Raw genomic sequence first — 21,446 nt, forward strand, 5'->3', positions numbered from 1 at the left:
ACCACCACGCCCGGCTAATTTTTTGTATTTTTAGTAGAGACGGGGTTTCACTGTATTAGCCAGGATGGTCTCGATCTCCTGACCTCGTGATCCGCCCGCCTCGGCCTCCCAAAGTGCTGGGATTACAGGCGTGAGCCACCGCGCCCGGCCGACATTGGCTATTTTCATACATATTTTCACTAGCTATTTTCAGTTTCACTGAAATGATGGCGATAGAAACAAGACAGAAATAGGTTGAGAAGTCAAAGGTGAAGAAATGGAGATATACAGCAAACGCAGACAACTCTAAGTCTGTAAAGCAGAGAGCGACTTAGAACAATAAAGTATGAATCTGGAGTTTTTTATTAAGATGAAGAGACATTTTAAAGTTTAAATGATGATGACATGAAGCCAATACGATGGAAAAATACACTCTCATGGAACTTCATTCTTTCGTCAAGAAACTCCTCTAAAAGTTCTCAACTTCCTTGGGAAATGTTCTTGCTAACTCTCTGCCTTAACTAAAACCTGACTTTCCAATCAGGACACCTCTTCTCATATAGTCCTTTTAAGTGTAAGCTACTCAGTCTCTTACACTCCACGCCCAATATTGGGAAATGAGGTTGGTACCTTCCTTTCTGCCAGTGCCAGTTCCAGACCACTACTCCCGAACCCTTACGTAAAATCTTAGTCTAATTCTCATGCTATTCAGCAGCACAGTCGTCAACCTCTACCTCTTCACTATCAGCTAATGACCACCTGGACATCCCCCATACTCAGTGAGGATATGCTGGCAACGACTTCACAGCTGCCATTGTCCTCTGTGCCACCAGTCTTGCTACCATCCTGTGTCATTTCAATAAATGAATGGGTGAGTTGTCTAACACCAAGTTCCTCAAACCCAGGATCCTCAATGAGCACCTCTATTTCCTGGGGATAGCCATTCAACAGGTTGTGAATTCACATTACTATGCTAGCATCCATTCATTCATCAAGTATTTAATAAGTATCTAACAGACAGTTCCTGTCCTCAAGAAATCTAGGACACATATGTTCATACTTTCGACAAAGATAGCATGAAAAAACCTAGCTGTTGTATACACAAATTCCAACTACTGCATTTCCTTTATCAGTCAAGTAACCAAGTCAATTCTAGGCAACTACCGTATGATGTGACTTAGCGAATCCATGTTTGATCCTAGCAGTCACTATTTCCCTTGACAGGCTTCTAAAACTATCTTTTAAATAATCTATTCTAAAATAGTGCCTGGGCAACATAATGACGCCTTGTCTCTCTACAAAATTTTTTTAATTAGCCAGGCATGGTGGCACATGGCTACAGTCCCAGCTACTCTGGAAACTGAAGTGGGAAGATCGCTTGAGCCCAGGAATTCAAGGTTGCAGTAAGCTATAACCACACCATTGCATTCCAGACTGAATAACAGACCAAGACCCTTCTCAAAAAGTATAAAATATTGCCAGTGGTCAATATCAGAGTGGAAGATAAAATGTTTCTTATATTTATGCAATTTTAGAATAGGTAATGTCATATTACACAAAATTTCACTGGTTAAAAAGAAAAACAAGAAACTGCGAACAGTGATTGCCTTCAGAAAGAACTAGATGGGATAGGAGAGACTTTTAACTGTGTATTCTCTTATACCTTCTAATTTAGTACATATATTACCTATTTCTTAAAATAAGTGTACATAAAATTAACAACAACAATAAAAAGTCGTACCTTTCCTTAGCACTCCCAGGTTGCCTATTTTGTTCTGAAAAGAATGATTTTTTTTAAATTTAGAGATGGGGTCTCACTATGTTGCCCAGGCTGGAGTGCAGTGGCTACACACATATGCAATCGTAGCACACCATAGCCTTGATCTCCTGGACTCAAGCAATCCTCCTGCCTCAGCCTCCAGAGCAGCTGGAACTACAGGCATGTGACACTGTGCCTGGCTGAAATATTTCTTAAAAATCAACCCGGAGAATAAGGCCAGGCCCGGTCACTCATGCCTGTAATCCCAGCACTCTGAGAGGCCGAGGCAGGCAGATCACGAGGTCAGGAGATCGAGACCATCCTGGCTAACACAGTGAAACCCTGTCTCTACTAAAAATACAAAAAAAAAAAAAAAAATAGCCAGGTGTGGTGGCGGGCATCTGTAGTAGTCCCAGCTACTCTGGAGGCTGAGGCAGGAGAATGGCGTGAACCCAGGAGGCGGAGCTTGCAGTGAGTCGAGATTGCGCCACTGCACTCCAGCCTGGGCAACAAAGAGAGATTCCGTCTCAAAAAAAAAAAAAAAAAAAAAAACACACAGTGAAGTAAAAAGCTAAAAGACTCTTACATTTGTCTCATCTATCTCACACTAAAACGTATTTAGTCATTTCCCTGTTATTAGACATTATAATCAAGCAGAATTCTCTCTTACTCAACATTCTGACACAACTTCAAACAATGACACAGCTGACCGTTCCCTCCTTCTTGAAAGCTTCCTTTCCTTCACTTTTAGAATATCATACTCCCCTGGTTTTCCTCCTAACTCAATAATTTCTTGTCACTCTCCTTTACTGGTTCCTCTTGATTTCCCCCCATGTATCTAGAAGGTAAGTTCCACGAAAGTTAAAATTTTTGTCAGGTTTATATCCCCAATGCCCAAAAAGGTATCTAGAAGAACCATACTCACTAAGTAACTTATGAATGAATAAGTGAATGAATCAGTCCCCAAAGCTCAGATGTTTGGATCTCTTCTCTACCAAAATTCACTCCCCTGATGATCTCACCTATCTCATAATCATAAATATTACAAAGAAGCTGAAAACAGCCACATTTCTCACTCTTCCTGGACATCACCCTGAATTTCTGATTTCTCCACAAACATGCTCCATGAATTACCATCTCCAATTCAGTTACTGGCAACATTATTCTTCTAGTTATTCAGGCCAAAAACCTTATTCTTTATTCTTCTGTTTGGCCCACATCCCACAATCACCAACAAATTCTATAGGTCTACCCTCAAAATATATACAAAATCCAACCCCTTCTCACCATTTCACCTTGGTCAGAGATACCCTCACCTGGAACAATACAACATAAGCTCCTGACTACTCTCCTTACTTTTATTTATTTATTATTTATTTGAGATAGCCTCCCTCACTCTGTCGCCCAGGCTGGAGTACGACGACAGAATGACAGCTCACTGCAACCTCGAACCCCTAGGTTCAAGTGATCCTCCTGCCTCAGTCTCCTGAGTAGCTGAGACTATAGGCACATACTGCCATGATTTTTTTTTTTTTTTTTTTTTTTTTTTGAGACAGTCTTGCTCGGTCGCCCAGGCTGGAGTGCAATAGCGTGATCTCCACTCACTGCAACCTCCGCCTCCTGGGTTCAAGAGATTTTCCTGCCTTAGCCTTTCGAGTAGCCAGGATTCCAGGCACGCGCCACCATCCCCAGCTAATTTTTTGTATTTTCAGTAGAGACAGGGTTTCACCATGTTGGCCAGGCTGGTCTCGAACTCTCGATCTCATGATCTGCCCGCCTTGGCCTCCCAAAGTGCTGGGATTACAGCCGTGAGCCACCGCACCCGGCCTAATTTTTTTATTTTTGTAGAGACATGGTCTCGCTAAGTTGCCCAGATATCCTCCCACCTCGGCCTCCCAAAGTGCTGGGAGACCTGTTCACTACTATGATACCAGCATCTCGAATATGTGGTACGTGATATGTATTTAATATATACTTTTTAAGTAAAAATAGTATTCACAGTAAAACTTCAAATGATGTTAGTGAACCAGCTAATTATGTGCCCAAACTGTTCTAAATACATGAATTAATTCATTTGACCAGCTTAAGAGGTTAGGTACTACTGTTATTATTTCTGTTTTGCAGATGAAGAAATTAAGGCACAGGTTAAGGTTGGGAAATAAACAACATTAAGCACTTTGCCCCTACATCATACCATGGCAAAGCCAGGATTTGAACGCAGGCACTCTGACCCCAGAACCCACACTCTTAATACACTGAAAGACTTGGTAAACAGATTTCAATTATATTCCACAAAAAAAAAGAAAAAAACAAAATTATATTCCACATAATCTGTATGCTGTTTATTTTACTGTATGTATCTGAAAACTGATAATCAATGTACTGATTCTTAAACCAAAATACTTCATTCCTTGATCTTTCTCCATTAATGTTTCTGATGAAATATGTGTAAAATACACATTTAACAACTCTCATACTACTTCTAAATGTAAACAGTGTAAAACCGAGCAGCTGTTGCTATGAGAACCTTCGCTTTTTCTTGAGACAGAGTCTCGCTCTGTGACCCAGGCTGGAGTGCAGTGGCGCAATCTCAGCTCACTGCAAGCTCCACCTCCCAGGTTCAAGCGATTCTCCTGCCTCAGTCTCCTGAGTAGCTGGGGTTACAGGTGTGCACCACCACACCCGGCTAATTTTTATTTTTTATTTTTTTTGAGACAGAATCTCGCTCTGTAGCCCAGGCTGGAGTGCAGTGGCATGATCTCGGCTCACTGCAGCCTCTGCCTCCCAGGCTCAAGCAATTCTTCTGCCTCAGCCTCCTGAGTAGCTGGGATTACAGGCATGCACCACCACACCCGGCTAATTTTTATATTTTTAGTAGAGACAGGGTTTTGCCATGTTGGTCAGGCTGGTCTCGAACTCCTGACCTCGTGATCCACCCACCTCAGCCTCCCAAAGTGCTGGAATTACAGACATGAGCCACCGTGCCGAGACTAATTTTTGAATTTTTAGTAGAGGTGGGGTTTCACCATGTTGGCCAGGCTAGTCTCGAACTCCTGACCTTGTGATCCGCCTGCCTCGGCCTCCCAAAGTGCTGGGATTAAATGCGTGAGCCCCCGCGCGCAGTTGAGAACCTTCACTTTTTTTTTTTTTTTTTTTTTGAGACGGAGTCTTGCTCTGTCGCCCAGGCTGGAGTGCAGTGGCGTGATCTTGGCTCACTGCAATCTCCGCCTCCCGGGTTCACGCCATTCTCCTGCCTCAGCCTCCCGAGTAGCTGGGACTACAGGCGTGCACCACCACGCCCGGCTAATTTTTTGTATTTTTAGCACAGGCGGGGTTTCACCGTGTTAGCCAGGATGGTCTCGATCTCCTGACCTCGTGATCTGCCCGCCTCGGCCTCCCAAAATGCTGGGATTACATGCGTGAGCCACCGCACCTGGCCAAGAACCTTCACTTTTAAGTTTGCAGTATTAATGCTGAATTAACAGACTGGCATACTTATCTATGACACAGGTAATGAAGGAAAAAAAAGAACACCTCAGTAGACTCAACGAGGGTATCACAAGTAATGACTAAAAAGCAACATTTTTTGAAAAATAAAATGTAGACATAGTTTCAGGCGCAAGAAACGCTAAACGAAATAGCTTACTTTTACCTTAGACTTTCCCCAAATTATGTGATTTCATTCCTACAAGGACAAGAATCACAGCTTACTACCAGCCATGCAAATGTCATTTTAGGAGTACACACAAGTTTTACGCAGTATCTTAGTTCACATTTGTCCCAATTAATTAAGTCTATGTATAATTTAAAAGCGAAAACTAGATATGTCAATTTTGTTTTCCTTCTAACTAATCCAAAGTCAAAACTATTCACTTTACCACATGAATTAACTGAATACAGTTAATTGAATCTTTTATTTATAATTATAAATTGGAACACACACTTTCTCACTTAATACCTATTATGTCCCTCCCATACCTCTCTACAAAGTAGAAGTATTTTCTGGAAGGCAATAATCTGCTCATTAAGTAGGCACTTAGAAAAAGCAACCATTTGCAACTACTGAAATTCTTATCTGTATATTTCTCTTTTGGGTTACAAGAAAGCACTTCTCTGGCTATTTTCCCAAATAAACTGGGTAAGCCTTGGGAAAGTCACTGCTTAAATCCCACTTTCTGACAGCTTCTCTTCCTCCATAAATGAATTATTGAGAGCCATGTCTACTTCCATCCATTATATAATACACGTCCACCATGGGACCTGTTTTCTGAACAAGAAATAGCTTAAATGACACTAACTGATAAGTAGGACCAGTGAATACTGTAATCTAATAGGGAGCAGGAATCCAGAAAAGAAGATTCTGATTTACAGTGCTAAGTTGTGAAAGAGTGATGTGAAGAACATTGAACACTGCTTACTCTTGGTAATATTTCCATACAAAGTGAGACACCTGCCCCCAAAATGTGTTTAAAGCACTTGACTCCAAGAACATTTCTCAGAAATTGAGGAGCCTACCAAAAAAAAGAGTTCCATTTAATTTTAAAGTGTTTTAATAAAGACCGCAAGAAATATAACTGCAAATGAGAAATAAAATTTCAACAATTTAGCATTGAACACAAAATGTCTAAAAGTGAAGGTCTACTGAGCAACACGCCGTAGAAGACGGTTGTACTTTAAAACATTTAAGCATTTTTCATATAATTAGCTCCAACAGAACTATTCAAATTGTTCACTTTATCCACCCAAAGCAGTCAACCACAACCACCTGCAACTATTATTCAGAAATGTGCCTTCCAAAGCAACCACCTGACTCTGGGGCCTTCTCTCAAGGGGCCAGGATAAAGCCCGTAAAAGGGTGGTATAAAGAGATCTTTTAGGCATAGCGGGGAAAAAAACTGGAAGACACCACCTTGAAGGAGCTAAGTGTAATGCGACCCAAATGGTGGCCGCCAGAACGAAGTTGTCTAAACCGAAGATCTCCCTCTTCCTGGCTGTAAAACTTTCAGATACATCCACGCTCACAATTTACCTGAGCCAAAGTAAGGGGATCCTCTTCCCTCTCCGACCCCCCACCCACCCCGCCAGAAGAAAAAAAATCGAACCCTAAAGTAGAAACGTGAGATCCAGGGCAACGAAATAGGTTCTCCAACTGCCTCAAAGGCAACATGCACAGCTCATCGTCCTTTTGAAATACAACACTTCGTCTTTTATCTCACCATTTCATCAAAAAGAAAAGAATCATCTTCAGCATTTTACATCACTCACCTAACCCAAAGATCCACCCTGACCGCACCCCAATTTCATGGCTCCCCAATTTCTCCGTCTCCCCACCACCTCGTCCGCAGCTTCACTAGTCCTAAGCCTCCCACCCTCTGCTCCCCAAGTGCCCGGAGCCCCAGTCCCCAGTCCCCAGTCCCCCGCCTCCCGCCTCAGGATCCCCACATCTACCGCCTCGGCTCCCGCCCAATCCCGGAGCCCGGCTGGGTGGAGCCCGCGGGTGGGCGCCGGTGGTCTGGGTGGGGCCCGCCCCTCCCCACCCCCGGGCTGGCGAGGAGGGGGAGGGGGTCGCGAAGCCTCACCGACAGCTCCGCCCCTCCCCGGGGGCGCGTTGCCCTGCCCAGCCCAGCCCGGGCCGTGAGCAAGAAGCTGGGGAGGAAAGGCGAAAGCCTCAGCACTAGCGACAAGGGGGAAGCTCTGGGTCCCGCGCGACTTTCGCGCTGCCGCCGCCGTCTCACCGTCCTCAGGGCTGCCGCTACTGCTGCCGCTGCCGCCCGGGCACCGCCGCCGCCGCCGCCACTACCACCGCCGCCGCCACTACCGCCGCCGCCGCCGCCACAGCACGGCCCAGGCGCCCGCGACGTCACCGCGCCCCGCCCCCTGCGCGAGACATCTAGCCCCGCCCCCAGCCCCGCCGCGGGGCGCAGCGCGCCTCCCCGGGCTCGCGGCTCGGCTGCCTCCCTTTCCCTCAGCCTCCCGGGAGCGTGACGCGGCGGCCCGGGGGCCTCCGGGCGCCTTCCGGGGCACGCGGGTGAGGAACTGGGAAGCGGGGAAATTCGGCGCCACGGCGGTCGATTAGCACCGAAACAGAGAGATGGGCGCGGAGCGTCCCTGCATTCACACACACACCACACACACTCACACACTCACACACACACTCACACACACACACACTCACACACTCACACACACGACCCCTGCGGCCACGGGAGGGGAGAGCCGGGGTCGGCTCCGCGAGCGCAGGGTGGCGCTTGTCTCTTCCCGCTTGCCGTAGGAAGTGGACGCTGGAAGCCCGAGGAGCCGCTTCGTGTCTTCCCAAACCTCAGCGGCGCCCCACCCCCTTCTTCTCGGGGCCCGTTACGCCCGGAGCCGCCTAGCGCCGCGGGAGCAGCTCCGGGATCGACCCTGGCTGCTGGGGGAACGCTTTCTCCCAAGAAAGCTGGTTTTTTGCCCCTTAGCTTCGCGGAACGTGGTCGCGAAATTAGTGGTCATCTGACCTGAGACTCGCGGGGCTGCGCACATGGCATCGCCGAGGACCCCAGCAATGGACGTCGTGTTCTGTGGTGATCCCGCCAGGACGCAGGGGAGCGTGGGCGGAAATCAGTGTCCACGTTCCGACCCTGCGCTGTGCTCAGCACTGCTTCGGGAGCTGTTTATTTAGCGTCCGACAGCTAGGCGGGTCGGCGGGCGGCTGGGGCCTGGTGCAACCCGATTTTCTCGTGCGGACTCGCAGCCGGTTTTGCTTTTGTTTTTTTTTTTTTTTTTTTGGAGCCATGCAGAGGGTAGCTACAGCCATTAATTTAAGGATGTAGATAAGCTATCTCTAAACCAAGAAAGTAAGAATGGTGTGAATTATATTTATTCCCAGCCTTTCAGTGTTTATTAAAATAATTTTCGATGTCCTTGAGAGGAGTTAAAAGCCATCATTTTACTCCTGCTTACCTCCGCCACCATAATTAACCACTTTATACTGCCTCATAATCCCATTAACAAATTCCAGTCGCTCCTCAGCGTTCACATTCATTCACTCACGAGTTTCTACTGTTTCATCCTGCCCAGACTCTCTAATTGTTCCCTCCCAGGATCGACATGCACTTGGATCATTGCAGTTCCTGGGCCTGCTGTCATCTCTCCCTTCAGTACTTCCCACATATGACTACCAACTGTTAGAGGATGTGCTGCCAGACCAGCATTTCATTTCTTGGACATCCGGCTATTTACCCAGGAAAAGTCATCCTTTGACTATTTTTCATGACCTTTTTCATCTGACTCGTGATCTGCCCATCTTGTTACTCCCTAGCAGTGTGGTAAGGTAAGAGAAAATTCAACTAGGTGTCAATAGATCTTTTTGTTCTCATTCTTCCACTGTCTACTTGTGTGACCTCGGGCAAATTACTCTACTTGTGGTCTTACTTAACTGTAAAGTGAGATTTGAAGTAGGTGTCTGAGATACATCATGTCCTTAAAATATGTGGATCTGGAGAGTTAAGTTGCTAAGCGCTATGTTATACACGGAAATACTATCCTAACACAGATTCAGATTTTTATTTTTTATTTTTTATCACCACACTGGCAAAAAGTATTATTTCCTGCCCTGCTCCAGATATCTTTTTTAAAACCTACATTAAGGATTTTTGATTAAAGCTAGCTAACCGAGCACATGTATTTATTGCCTCTTCTTCCTGAGACCCCATAAAATGATGATAAATAAAAATGATACAAAATAGAAAATGAGAAGGGGGACATCAGAAGATAATTTTTTTTTTATTTGACATGCAAAAAGTAAGTGTGGTCTGACAAAATAAAATGGAGAAAACCGTAATGTAGAATGGGTGTAGACGGTGCTGCAGAAAGGAAGGGGGGCCTGTCAGCCCAGAAATGCTTTAGGGAGACCGAGATTTGGAGATAACTACCAGACAGAGCAAGAGTGAGAAGCAGGGTTGAGAACAGGGAGACTAAATAAAGGTCTGTATAAGGAAGAGCAGAACCCTCCCTATATCTCAGATACAATATCTAGGCATTTATCCAGGTTAAAATTAAGCATTCTGATAATCTGGGGAGATTTGGGTTAACTGAGTATTGAATGGCCTAAGAGTAAAGTATTCTTTATCCTAGCACAATAGCTGGTTTCCTACCCACCCACTTTAAAGTGTAGTTGGGCAAGTTGGCAGGAACTTCCTGCTATGGTTTGGATATGGTTTTTTTGTCTCTACCAAATCTCATGTTGAAATTTGATTCTCAGTGTGATAGTATTGGGAGGTGGGTCCTGATGGGAGGTGTTTGGGTCATGGGGGCAGATTCTTCATGAAGGACTTGGTGTCATTCTTACAGTAGTGAGTTCTCACACTTGCGAAACTACATTGGTTATTAGGAGAATGGATTTGTTCCTTCGAGAGTGGTTTGTTGTAAAGCCAGGACTCACCTCGGGTTTGATTTCTCTTTGCATGTGCACAGACACTTTTCCTTGACCTTCTCTGCCGTGTTTTGATGCAGCACAAAAACCCTCACCAGAACTGAGCAGATGCTAGTGCCTTGCTTCTTGTACAGCCTGCAGAATTGTGAGCTAAATAAACCCGTTTTCTTTATAAATTACCCAGCCACAGGCATGCCTTTATAGCAACATAAAATAGACTAAGACACCTCCCAAGTTCACAAGACTCCCCATCAGCATTCCAACTGCCTCATCTTATGTATGAACAGACAACTAAGCGTTATTAGATATTTAAGAAAAGTCTCCAACATGGAGTGTGGGGGGAGATAAACAGAAACTTCAGAGAATTTAGAAAGGAAAACTTAATTAGTATACTGGGATACTCAGATGAAGTAACAATCCAAGGTTTAAAAGTAGATCTTCAAATTTAAAATAAATTGCCAAATTATAAATTTAAAATATTGAAAGATAAAGTCACTGAACTTTTAAAGAAAATAAAAGAAGCCTGGGCAACATAGTGAGACCCCGTCTCTATAAAAATGTTTTAAAACTTAGCCGGGTATGGTGATGTGCACCTGTGGTCCTAGCTACTCAGGAGGCTGAGGTGTAAGTATTGCCTGATCCTGGGAGGTCAAGGGAGCAGTGAGCCAGGATGGTGGTGCTGCACCCCAGCCTGGGTGACAGAGCAAGATACCTTACTTCAAAAAAGAAAAGAAAAAGAAAATAGGGCTGGGTGCGGTGGCTTGCGCCTGAAATCCCAACACTTTAGGAGGCCAAGGCAGGCAGATCATTTGAGCCCAGGAGTTCAAGACCAGCTTGGGCAACATGGCAAAACCCTTTATCTACAAAAAAATACAAAAATAAGCCAAGTGTGGTGACATATGCCTGTAATCCCAGCTACTCAGGTGGCTGAGGTGGGAGGATGGCTTAAGCCCAGGAGGCAGAGGTTGCAGTGAGCTGAAATAACACCAGTGCACTCCAGCCTGGGCAACAGAGCCAGACCCTGCCTCAGGAAAGAAAAAAAAAAAAAAGAAAAAGAAAACAGAATAAATATACAAAGAGGTGGAAATTGTGAGAGAAAATAAGATAAAGAATTAGTTCAACAGGACTAATATTATGTGAGAAAGAGAAAACAAAGTAAATGAAGGACAGAAAATTATTGAAAAAATAATGCAAGAAAATTTCCTAGAACTGAAAGAATCCACTAGTACAGAACTAAAAGAAAAAAAAAATTCAACCATGTGAAATGTTTGAACTTTAAATATAAAGAAGATTCTAAGTTTCCAAAGAGGAAAAAAAGGAGCCCATAAAAGGACAGAAATCAAACTGGCGGGCCAGGCATGGTGGCTCACACCTGTAATCCCAGCACTTTGGGAGGCTGAGGCGGGTGGATCACGATGTCAGGAGTTTGAGACCAGCCTGGCTAACATGGTGAAACCTCGTCTCCACTAAAAATACAAAAATTAGCCAGGCATGATGGCGGGCACCTGTAATCCCAGCTACTCAGGAGGCCGAGGCAGGAGAATCACTTGGATCCAGGAGGCGGAGGTTGCAGTCAGCCGAGATTGTGCCATTGCACTCCAGCCTGGGCGATGAGCAAAACTCCGTCTCAAAAAATGAAAATAAATTTAAAAAAAGAGTTACTTAAACGTGTGCTTAAGCAAAATGAGGGAGAAATCGGTATCTGACAACATCCAGTAATCACTAGATCCAATTCAGGAAAACAGTGAAGGGAAGTCCCAGAAACTAAGTTAGATTGGAACAGAAGGGTAGGAGTTCTGGGAGAGAAAACTCCTGGAAAAGAGAAAATTAAACAGAATAATTAGTTACTATGATTAAAAAAAAAAAGCTTGGAAGATGCTGCTTTTAGGGGTTTCAACTTTTACACCCAACCTATTAATGAAGCATAGCTAGTCTTGCTATTGTTAAAACAGTTTAGGCCAGGCACAGTAGCTCACATCTGTAATCCCAGCACTTTTGGAGGCTGAGACAGGAAGATCACTTGAGGACAGGAGTCAGAGACCACCCCAGGCAACACAGCAAGACCCTGTCTCTACAAAAAAATTTTTTAAAATTAGCCGGAAATGGGTAGCACACACCTGCAGTCCTTAGCTACTTGGGAGGCTAAGGCAGGAGGATCCCTTGAGCCCAGGAGTTCAAGTTTGCAGTGCACTATAATGGTACCACTCTCCAGCCTGGGCAACAGGGTGATGAGACCCTGTCTCAAAAATAAAGACAAAAGCAGGCTGGATGTGGTGGCTCACTCCTGTAATCCCAGCACTTTGGGAAGCTGAGGCAGGAGGATTGCTTCAGCCCAGGAGTTCAAAGCCAACCTGGGCAACATAACGAGACCATGTCTCTATTTTAAAAACAAGGCCAGGCGCAGTGGCTCACACCTGTAATCCCAGCTACTTGGGAGGCTGAGGCAGGAGACTGACTTGAACCTGGGAGGCAGAGGTTGCAGTGAGCCGAGATTGTGCCATTGCACTCCATCCTGGGCAACAAGAGTGAAACTCTGTCTCAAAAAAAAAAAAAAGGCCAGGTGCATTAGCTCACGCCTATAGTCCAGCACTTCGGGAGGCCAAGGCGGGTGGATCACCAGGTTAGGAGTTCGAGACCAGCCTGCCCAAGATGGTGGAATACTAAAATACAAAAATTACAAAAATTAGTTGGGCGTGGTGGTGGGCGCCTGTAATCCCAACTACTCAGGAAGCCGAGGCAGGAGAATCGCTTGAACCTGGGAGCCGGAGGTTGCAGTGAGCCAAAACTGTGCCATTGCACTCTAGCCTGGGCGACAGAGCAAGACTCCGTCTCAAAATAAATAAATAAATAAATAAATTTTTTTTTAAAAAAGTGGTGCTTGAACAATTGAATATCACATGCAAAAGAATGAAGTTGAACCCATACCTCACATATATGAAAATTAGCTCAAAATGAATCAAAGACCTAAGTGTAAGGCTAAAGCTAAAATACTCATAGAAGAAAATATAGGTATACAAAAAATTAGCTGGGCGTGTTGGCGGGCGCCTGTAGTCCCAGCTACTCGGGAGGCTGAGGCAGGAGAATGGCGTGAACCCGGGAGGCGGAGCTTGCAGTGAGCCGAGATCACGCCACTGCACTCCGGCCTGGGGGAGAGAGCGAGACTCTCAAAAAAAAAAAAAAAAGAAAATACAGGTATAAATCTTCATGACTTTGGATTAGGCAATAGTTTCTTAGCTGTGAGACCAAAGGACAAGTAACAAAAGAAAAAAATTGAGACCAGGTGCAGTGGCTTCATGCCTGTAACCTCAGCACTTTGGTGGGGCCGAGGCAGGAGGATCACTTGAGCTCAGGAGTTCAAGACCAGCCTGGGCAACATAAAGAGACCCCCATGTCTGCAAAAAATTTAAAAGATTAGCTGGGCATGTTGGCATGCACCCGTAGTCCCAGCTACTTGTGAGGCTGAGACAGAAGGATTCCTCGAGCCCAGGAGATCAAGGCTGTGGTGAACCATGATTGTGCCACTGTACTTTAGCCTGGGTGACAGACCAAGATCCTGTCTCCAGAAAAATAAAATTAATTGGACTTCATCAAAATATAAAACTTATGTATTGGCCAGGCGCGGTGGCTCACACCTGTAATCCCAGCACTTTGGGAGGCCAAGGCAGGCGGATCACGAGGTCAGGAGATCGAGACCATCCTGGCTAACACGGTGAAACCCCGTCTCTACTAAAAATACAAAAAATTAGCCAGGTGTGGCCAGGCACAGTGGCTCATGCCTATAATCCCAACACTTTGGGAGGCTGAGGTGGGCAGATCATGAGATCAGGAGATCAAGACCATCCTGGCTAACAGGGTGAAACCCCGTCTCTACTGAAAAATACAAAAAATTAGCCGGGCATGGCGGCAGGCGCCTGTAGTCCCAGCTACTCTGGAGACTGAGGCAGGAAAATGGCATGAACCTGGGAGGCGGAGCTTGCAGTGAGCCGAGATTGCTCCACTGCACTCCAGCCTGGGTGACAGAGCAAGACTCCGTCTCAAAAAAAAAAAAAAAAAGCCGACATGGTGTCGGGCGCCTGTAGTCCCAGCTACTTGGGAGGCTGAGGCAGGAGAATGGTGTGAACCCGGGAGGCGGAGCTTGCAGTGAGCCGAGATCGCACCACTGCACTCCAGCCTGGGCGACAGAGCGAGACTCCATCTCAAAAAAAAAAAAAAAAAAATCTTTTGTATTACTCAGCCTTAAAAAGGAAGGAAATTCTGACATATGCTACACTGTGGATGAACCTTAAAGACCTTACACTAAGTAAAATAAGCCAATCATAAAAGTATAGATCTTATATGATTACATTCATATGAGGTACCTGAAGTAGTCAAATTTATAGAGACAGGGCCAGGCACGGTGGCTCACACGTGTAATCCTAGCAGTTTGGGAGCCTGAGGCAGGTGGATCACCTGAGGTCAGGAGTTCGAGACCAACCTGGCCAGTATGGTGAAACCCCATCTCTACTAACAATACAAAAAAATTAGCTGGGTGTGGTGGCAGGCACCTATAATCCCAGCTATTCGGGAGGCTGAGGCAGGAAAATCGCTTGAACCCGGGAGGCGGAGGTTGCAGTGAGCCAAGATTGTGTGACTTCACTCCAGCCTGGGCAAAAGGGCGAAACTCTGTCTCAAAAAAAAAAAAAAAAAAAAATTCATAGAGACAGAAAGCGTAATGGTGGCTGCCAGAGGATGGGGGAGGGGGAAGAGGGAGTGTTTAATGGGTATAGAGTTTCAGTTTGGGAAGAAGAAACATTTCTGGAGAAGATAAGGGTGATGGCTGCAGATCATTGTGAATGTACTTAATGCCACAGAACTATACACTGAAAAATAGCTAAAATAGTAAGTGTTATGTTACATTTTACCACAATAAATAAATATTTTAAAACTTGTGTGCATCCATTACACTGTTAAAGACTGAATTATATTCCTCCAAAATTCATATGTTGAAGCCCTAACTCCCAGTGCGACTATATTTGGAGATGAGGCCCTGAAAAGATAATGAAGGTTAAATAAGTCATAAGAACGGCATCTAATCCAGTAGGACTGGCGTCCTTATAAGAAGAGGAAGAGATGCCAGAGACTCACATCAGAGAAGAGGTCGTGTGCAGATCCAAGAAGATGTGGCTGGCCGGGTACGGTGGCTCATGCCTGTAATCCCAGCACTTTGGGAGGCTAAGGCAGGTGGATCACCTGAGGTCAGGGGTTCAAGACCAGCCTGGCCAACATAGAGAAACCCTATCTCTACTAAAAATACAAAAATTAGCTGGGCATGGTGGCGGGCACCTGTAATCCTAGCTACTCGAGAGGCTGGGGCAGGAGAATCATCACTTGAATCTGGGAGGCAGAGGTTGCAGTGAGCTGAGATCATGCCATTGCTCTCCAGCCTGGGCAACAAGGGAAGCTCCGTCTCAAAAAAAAAGAAAAAAAAAAAAGGCTTCAGGAAAAAACAACCTGCTGACACACCTTGATCTTGGACTTCCAGATTCCAAAATTATGGCAAATAAATTTCTATTGTTTAAACCACCCAAACTGTATTATTTTATTATGGTATCCCTAGCAGAATAATGTAGACTTTTATGCCAAGAAGTGGAGTGCTGCTGTAATAAATACTTTATAAATGTGGAAGTAACTCAGGAACTGGATAATGGGTTGAGAGTGAAAGAGTTTTGAGGTGCGTGCTGGAAAAAGCCTAGATTGCTCACACCTGTAATCTCAGCACTTCGGGAGGCTGAGGCGAGTGGATCACTTGAGATCAAGAGTTCGAGACCAGCCTGGCCAACATGGCGAAACCTTGTCTCTACTAAAAATAAAAAAATTAGCCAGGCCTGGTGGCACACGCCTGTAACCCCAACTACTGGGGAGGCTGAGGCAGGAGAATCGCTTGAACCCGGGAGGTGGAGGTTGCAGTGAGCCAAGATCATGCCACTGCACTCCAGCCTGCTTGACGAAATGAGACTCTGTCTCAAAACAGAACAAAAATTAGCAGGCATGGTGGTGCGCACCTGTAGTCCTAGCTACTCAGGACAGGGGCGGGCGGGGGTGTGGGGCTGAGGTGGGAAGATCACTTGAGCCTGGGAGGTCGAGGCTGCAATGAGCCGTGATCCCATCACTGCACTCCAGCCTATGTGACAGAACAAGACCCTGTCCCCCTCCCCCCAAAAAAATAAAAAAAGAAAAAGTCTAGATTGTCTTGAAGAGATTATTGGTAGGAGTAAGGAATAAAGGTGATTCTGGTGAGGTCTCAGGTGGAATTTAGGAACACATTATTGGAAAGTGCGGGAAAGGCCATCCTTTCTTCCACAAAGAATTTGGCCAAATGGTGTTCTAGTGTTTTGTGGAAAGTGCAGGTTCAAAGTGATAAATTTGGTTATTTAGCTGAGGAGATTTCTAACCAAACTGTTGAAGGTATGGCCTAGCTTCTTTTGGTTGTTTTAGTAAAATGTGGGAAGAAAGATAAACTGAGGGAATTATTAAGCAAAAAACGGAACTTGAAGATTTCAAAAATTCTCAGCATTTCATAGAGATTATAGGTGCAATTTACAAATTTATTCAGCTTTCTCAGTGCAAGCCAGGAAGAGAGATGAGATTATACCAGCGTAAACACTGTCATGTTGGACTGAAGGGGACACAGGACAGAAGGAAAGAAGGCTGTCGTACTTCTGGGATCCTAAAGGATGAGGCAACAGAGTTATCTGGCCATGAACACACGTTACCCTTTAAGAAAAGGGAAGACTGATCCCAGAGGAGATTTAGTTATCCACAAGGCTGCCAATCGAACCGCAGGCCCAGAAGATACAAGTCTGGGGAGCTAAGATGTCTCCTCAGTTCCAGAGAGTCAAGCTGCTGCCCTCCAGTGCCTCAGAGGCATGGCTGCTACCCAGGACCAACAGGGCCAACGTGGTGATGCTGCCTCCCCAGTGGTCCTAGAAGGAAAGCCTGCTAATCCACTGGGCCAGGAGGGCAGAGCGTCAAGCCAAAGACAATTATTCTTGAGCCTTAAAGTTCAACAGAATTTGCCTTGCTAGGTTTTGTTTATTTTATTTTATTTTATTTATTGAGACAGAGTCTCACTCTGTCACCCAGGCTAGAGTGCAGTGGCTCAATTTCAGCTCACTGCAACCTCCGCCTCCCGGGTTTGAGCGATTATCCTGCCTCAGCCTCCTGAGTAGCTAGGATTACAGGCACGCACCACCATGCCCGGCTAAAGTCTTACTAGGTTTTGAACTTGCTTGGGACCCATGTCTCCTTGTCCCTGTCTTCTTTCCATTTTTTGCCTTTGGAATGGGAATGTCTGTTTTATGCTTGTCCCACTATTATACTCAGGAAGTACATAACTGGCCTGGTTTCATACATTCACAGCCAGAAAGGAACTTTGCCGCAGAATGACTAATATCTCAAGTCTCACCCACACCTGATTTAGATAATATTTATTTTGGATTTTTATTATTGTGGTGGTGGTGGTGGTGGTTGTTGTTGTTGTTTTGAGACAGGGTTGCACTCTGTCTCCTAGGCTGGAATGCAGTGGCACAATCTTGGCTCATTGGAACCTCCGCCTCCCTGGCTTGAGTGATCCTCCCACCTCAGCTTCCCGAGTAGCTGGGACTACAGCCACTTGCCCCCACAGCTGGCTAATTTTTTTTTTTTTTTTTTTTTTTGGTAGAGACGGGGTTTCACCGTGTCGCCCAGGCTGGTCTTGAACTGCTGACCTCAAGTTATCTGCCTACCTCGGCCTCCCAAAATGCTGAGATTACAGGTGTGAGCTACCACACCTGGCTATGATTTAGATGATATTTAAATGAGCCTTTGGACTTAGAGTTGATGCTGAAATGAGTTAAGACTTTTGTGGCTGTTGGGATCAGGATAGATGCATTTTATATGTGGGAAGGACATGAACTTTGGGGGTCCAGAGGACAGAATATTATGGATTGAATTGTATTCCCCCAAAACTCCATGTTGAAGTCCTAATCCCCAGTGAGGTCATACCCAGTCTGTGGTATTTTGGTATGGCAGCCCTAGCTGACTAATATAGACACTGTCAAGAAAGTGAAAAGGCACCCACGCTTGGTGGCGTGGTGGTGCATGCCTGTAATCCTACCTACTCAAGAGGCTGAGGCAGGAGGCCTGAACCCAGGAGGCAGAGGTTGCAGTGAGCTGAGATCACAGCACTGCACTCCAGCCTAGGTGACAGAGCAAGACTCCATGTCAGAAAAAAAAAAAAAAAAAAGAGGCTGGAGGCGGTGGCTCATGCCTGTAATCCCAGCACTTTGGGAGGCCGAGACAGGTGGATCACTTGAGGTCAGGAGTTCGAGACCAGCCTGGCCAACATGGTGAAACCCTGTCTCTACTAAAAATACAAAAATTAGCTGGGTGTAGTGGCAGGCGCTTGTAATCCCAGCTACTCGGGAGGCCGAGGCAGGAGAATCGCTTGAACCCGGGAGGCAGAGGTTGCAGTGAGCTGAGATCGCACCATTGCACTCCAACCTGGGGGACAAGAGCAAGACTTCGTCTCAAAAAAAAAAAAAGGAAAGGCAACACAGAATAGGAGACATTTTGCAAACCACATATCTGATATTTTTTTTTCTAGCCTATATAAATAACTCTTTCCCCTCCCCTTCCACCCACCTCCGGCCAAGATGGAGTTTCACTCTGTCACCCAGGCTGGAGTGCAGTGGCACACTCTTGGCTCACTGCAACCTCCGCCTCCCGGGTTCAAGCAATTTTCCTTGCCTTAGCCTCCTGAGTAGATGGGATTACAGGTGCCCACCACCACGCCCAGCAAATTTTTGTATTTTTAATAGAAACGGTGTTTCATCATGTTGTCTCAGGCTGGTCTCGAACTCCTGACCTCATGATCCGCCCACCTCAGCTGCCCAAAGTACTGGGATTACAGGCGTGAGCCACCGTGCCCGGCAGTAGACTATATAAATAACTCTTAAAACTCAGCAATAAAAAGGCAGCCCCATTTAAAAATGGGTAAAGGATCCGAAGAGATATTTTTCCAAAGATACACAAATAGCCAATAAGCACATTGAAAAGATGCTCAACATCATAAGTCATTAAGGAAATGCAAATCAAAACCACCATGACCAACCTGGGCATTGTAGCAAAGCCCCATCTCTATAAGAAAATACAAAAATTAGGTGTGGTGGCACATGCCTGTAGTCTCAGCTATTTGGGAGGCTGAGGTGGGAGGATTCCTTGAACCAGGGAGGTCGAGGCTGCAGTGTGCTGAAATTGCACCACTGCACTCCAGCCTGGGTGGCAGATTGAGACCTTGTCTCAAAAAAAAAAAAAGAGATATCACATCACACCCACTATGATGACTAAAATCAAAAACACTGATAATAACAAGTATTGGTAAGAGTGTGAAGAATTGGAACTTGGCTGAGTGCGATAGCTTACCACTGTAATCCCAGCATTTTGGGAGGCCAAGGCGTGTGGGTCACTTGAGGTCAGGAGTTCGAGACCAGCCTGGCCAACATGGTGAAACCCCATCTCCACCAAAAATACAAAAAACTAGCCGGGCGTGGTGGTGCATGCCTGTATTCCCAGCTATTGGGGAGGCTGAGATAGGAGAATCACTTGAACCCGAGAGGCAGAGGTTGCAGTGAGCTGAGATCGTGCCATTGCACTCCAGCCTGGGTCACAGAGCAAGACTCCATCTCAAAAACAAAGAATTGGAACTCATACATTGATTGCTGAGGAGAATGTAAAATTATGTAGCCACTTTGTAAAACGTCTGCTAGTCCCTTGAAAATTTAAATGTAGAGTTACCATATGATCCAGTAATTCCATGCCTAGGTGTATAGCCAAGAAAATGGAAAACACATGTCCACACACAAACTTATACATGAATGTTATAGCAGCATTATTCATGATAGCTAGACAATTAAAAAATTAAATCATGAATAAATTACAAAAAAGACTAATTTTTTTTTTTTTTTTTTTGAGACGGAGTCTCGCTCTGTCACCCAGGCTGGAGTGCAGTGGCATGATCTCGGCTCACTGCAAGCTCCGCCTCCCAGGTTCACGCCATTCTCCTGCCTCAGCCTCCCGAGTAGCTGGGACTACAGGCACCCACCACCACGCCCGGCTAATTTTTTGTATTTTTAGTAGAGACGGGGTTTCACCGTGTTAGCCAGGATGGTCTCTATCTCCTGACCTTGTGATCCACCCACCTCAGCCTCCCAAAGTGCTGGGATTACAGGCAGGAGCCACTGCGCCAGGCCAAGAGCTGCCATAATAAAATACTGCAGAGTGGGTGGCTTAAATAACAGAAATTTATTTTCTCACGGCTTTAGAGGCTAGAAGCCCAAGATCAAGGTGCTGGAAATTTGGTTTATTGTGAGGCCTCTCTTCCTGATTGCAGACAGCCACCTTCTCACTGTGTCCTCACATGGCATATTCTCTGTGTATGCGCACACACGCGCACAGAGAGAGAGAGAGAGAGAGACAGCACATGTGCTCTGGTGTCTCTTTTTCCGACAAGGACACTAGTCCTATCTGTTAAGAGCACCATTCTTATGACCTCAATTAACCTTTTTTTTTTCTTTTCATGAGACAGAGTCTCATTCTGTTGCCCAGGCTGGAGTGCAGTGGCATGATCTTGGCTCACTGCAACCTCCACCTCCCAGGTTCAAGTGATTCTTACGCCTCAGCCTCCCAAGTAGCTGGGATTACAGGCGTGTATCACCACACCATGCTAAATCTTTGTATGTTTAGTAGAGACAGGGTTTCGCCATGTTGCCCTGGTTGTTCTTGAACTTCTAAGCTCAGCAGTCCACCCACTTCGGCCTCCCAAAGTGCTAGGATTACAGGCGTGAGCCACCGTGCCTGGCCGCATCATTTAACCTTACTTACCTCTTTAAAGGCCCTTCTCCAAATACAGGGACATTGGGGGTTAGGGCTAAAATCTATAAATTTGGGGTGAGCACAATTTCAGTTCATAACAATTACCTGTGGGGGTTGGTGGAATGGATGGGAATGGTAATGAGATTTCCCTGAGCACACCTTTTAAAGTTTTACATTTTGAATCATATACGTGGCTTATATCTATGTCTGTCTGTCTGTCTGTCTGTCTGTCTGTCTATCTATCTATCTATCTATCTATTTCTTTTTTTAAGAGACAGAGTCTCTGTCACCAAGGCTGGAGTGCAGTGGTGCAATCTCAGCTCCCTGCAATCTCTGCCTCCCGGGTTCAAGCAATTCTCCTGCCTCAGCCTCCCGAGTAGTTTGGATTACAGGTGTGCACCACCGCCT

The 21,446-nt window shown here is 45.6% G+C and overlaps 2 protein-coding genes across 9 annotated transcripts in view; one reads left to right on the plus strand and one right to left on the minus strand.

Annotated features, from left to right (window-relative positions):
* Positions 1 to 8,308, minus strand: part of ERC1 (ELKS/RAB6-interacting/CAST family member 1) — a 481,383-nt gene extending 473,075 nt beyond the window's left edge. For 6 of the 8 annotated variants that reach the window (XM_030804349.1, XM_030804348.1, XM_030804347.1 and 3 more), the window contains exon 1: positions 7,474 to 7,526. The gene's annotated coding sequence lies outside the window, so the exon portion shown is untranslated. Of the gene's footprint in view, positions 1 to 7,473; positions 7,527 to 8,232 lie in introns of those variants that run through there. The other 2 variants (XM_030804352.1, XM_030804346.1) reach the window with 1 other exon arrangement.
* Positions 7,695 to 21,446, plus strand: part of RAD52 (RAD52 homolog, DNA repair protein) — an 80,904-nt gene continuing 67,152 nt past the window's right edge. Inside the window, exons 1-2 of the mRNA XM_030804355.1 lie at positions 7,695 to 7,766; positions 8,818 to 9,047. The gene's annotated coding sequence lies outside the window, so the exon portion shown is untranslated. The remainder of the gene's footprint in view (positions 7,767 to 8,817; positions 9,048 to 21,446) is intronic.

The sequence above is a fragment of the Nomascus leucogenys genome, chromosome 23, assembly GCF_006542625.1.
Source record: "Nomascus leucogenys isolate Asia chromosome 23, Asia_NLE_v1, whole genome shotgun sequence".
Classification (NCBI taxonomy): Eukaryota; Metazoa; Chordata; class Mammalia; order Primates; family Hylobatidae; genus Nomascus; species Nomascus leucogenys.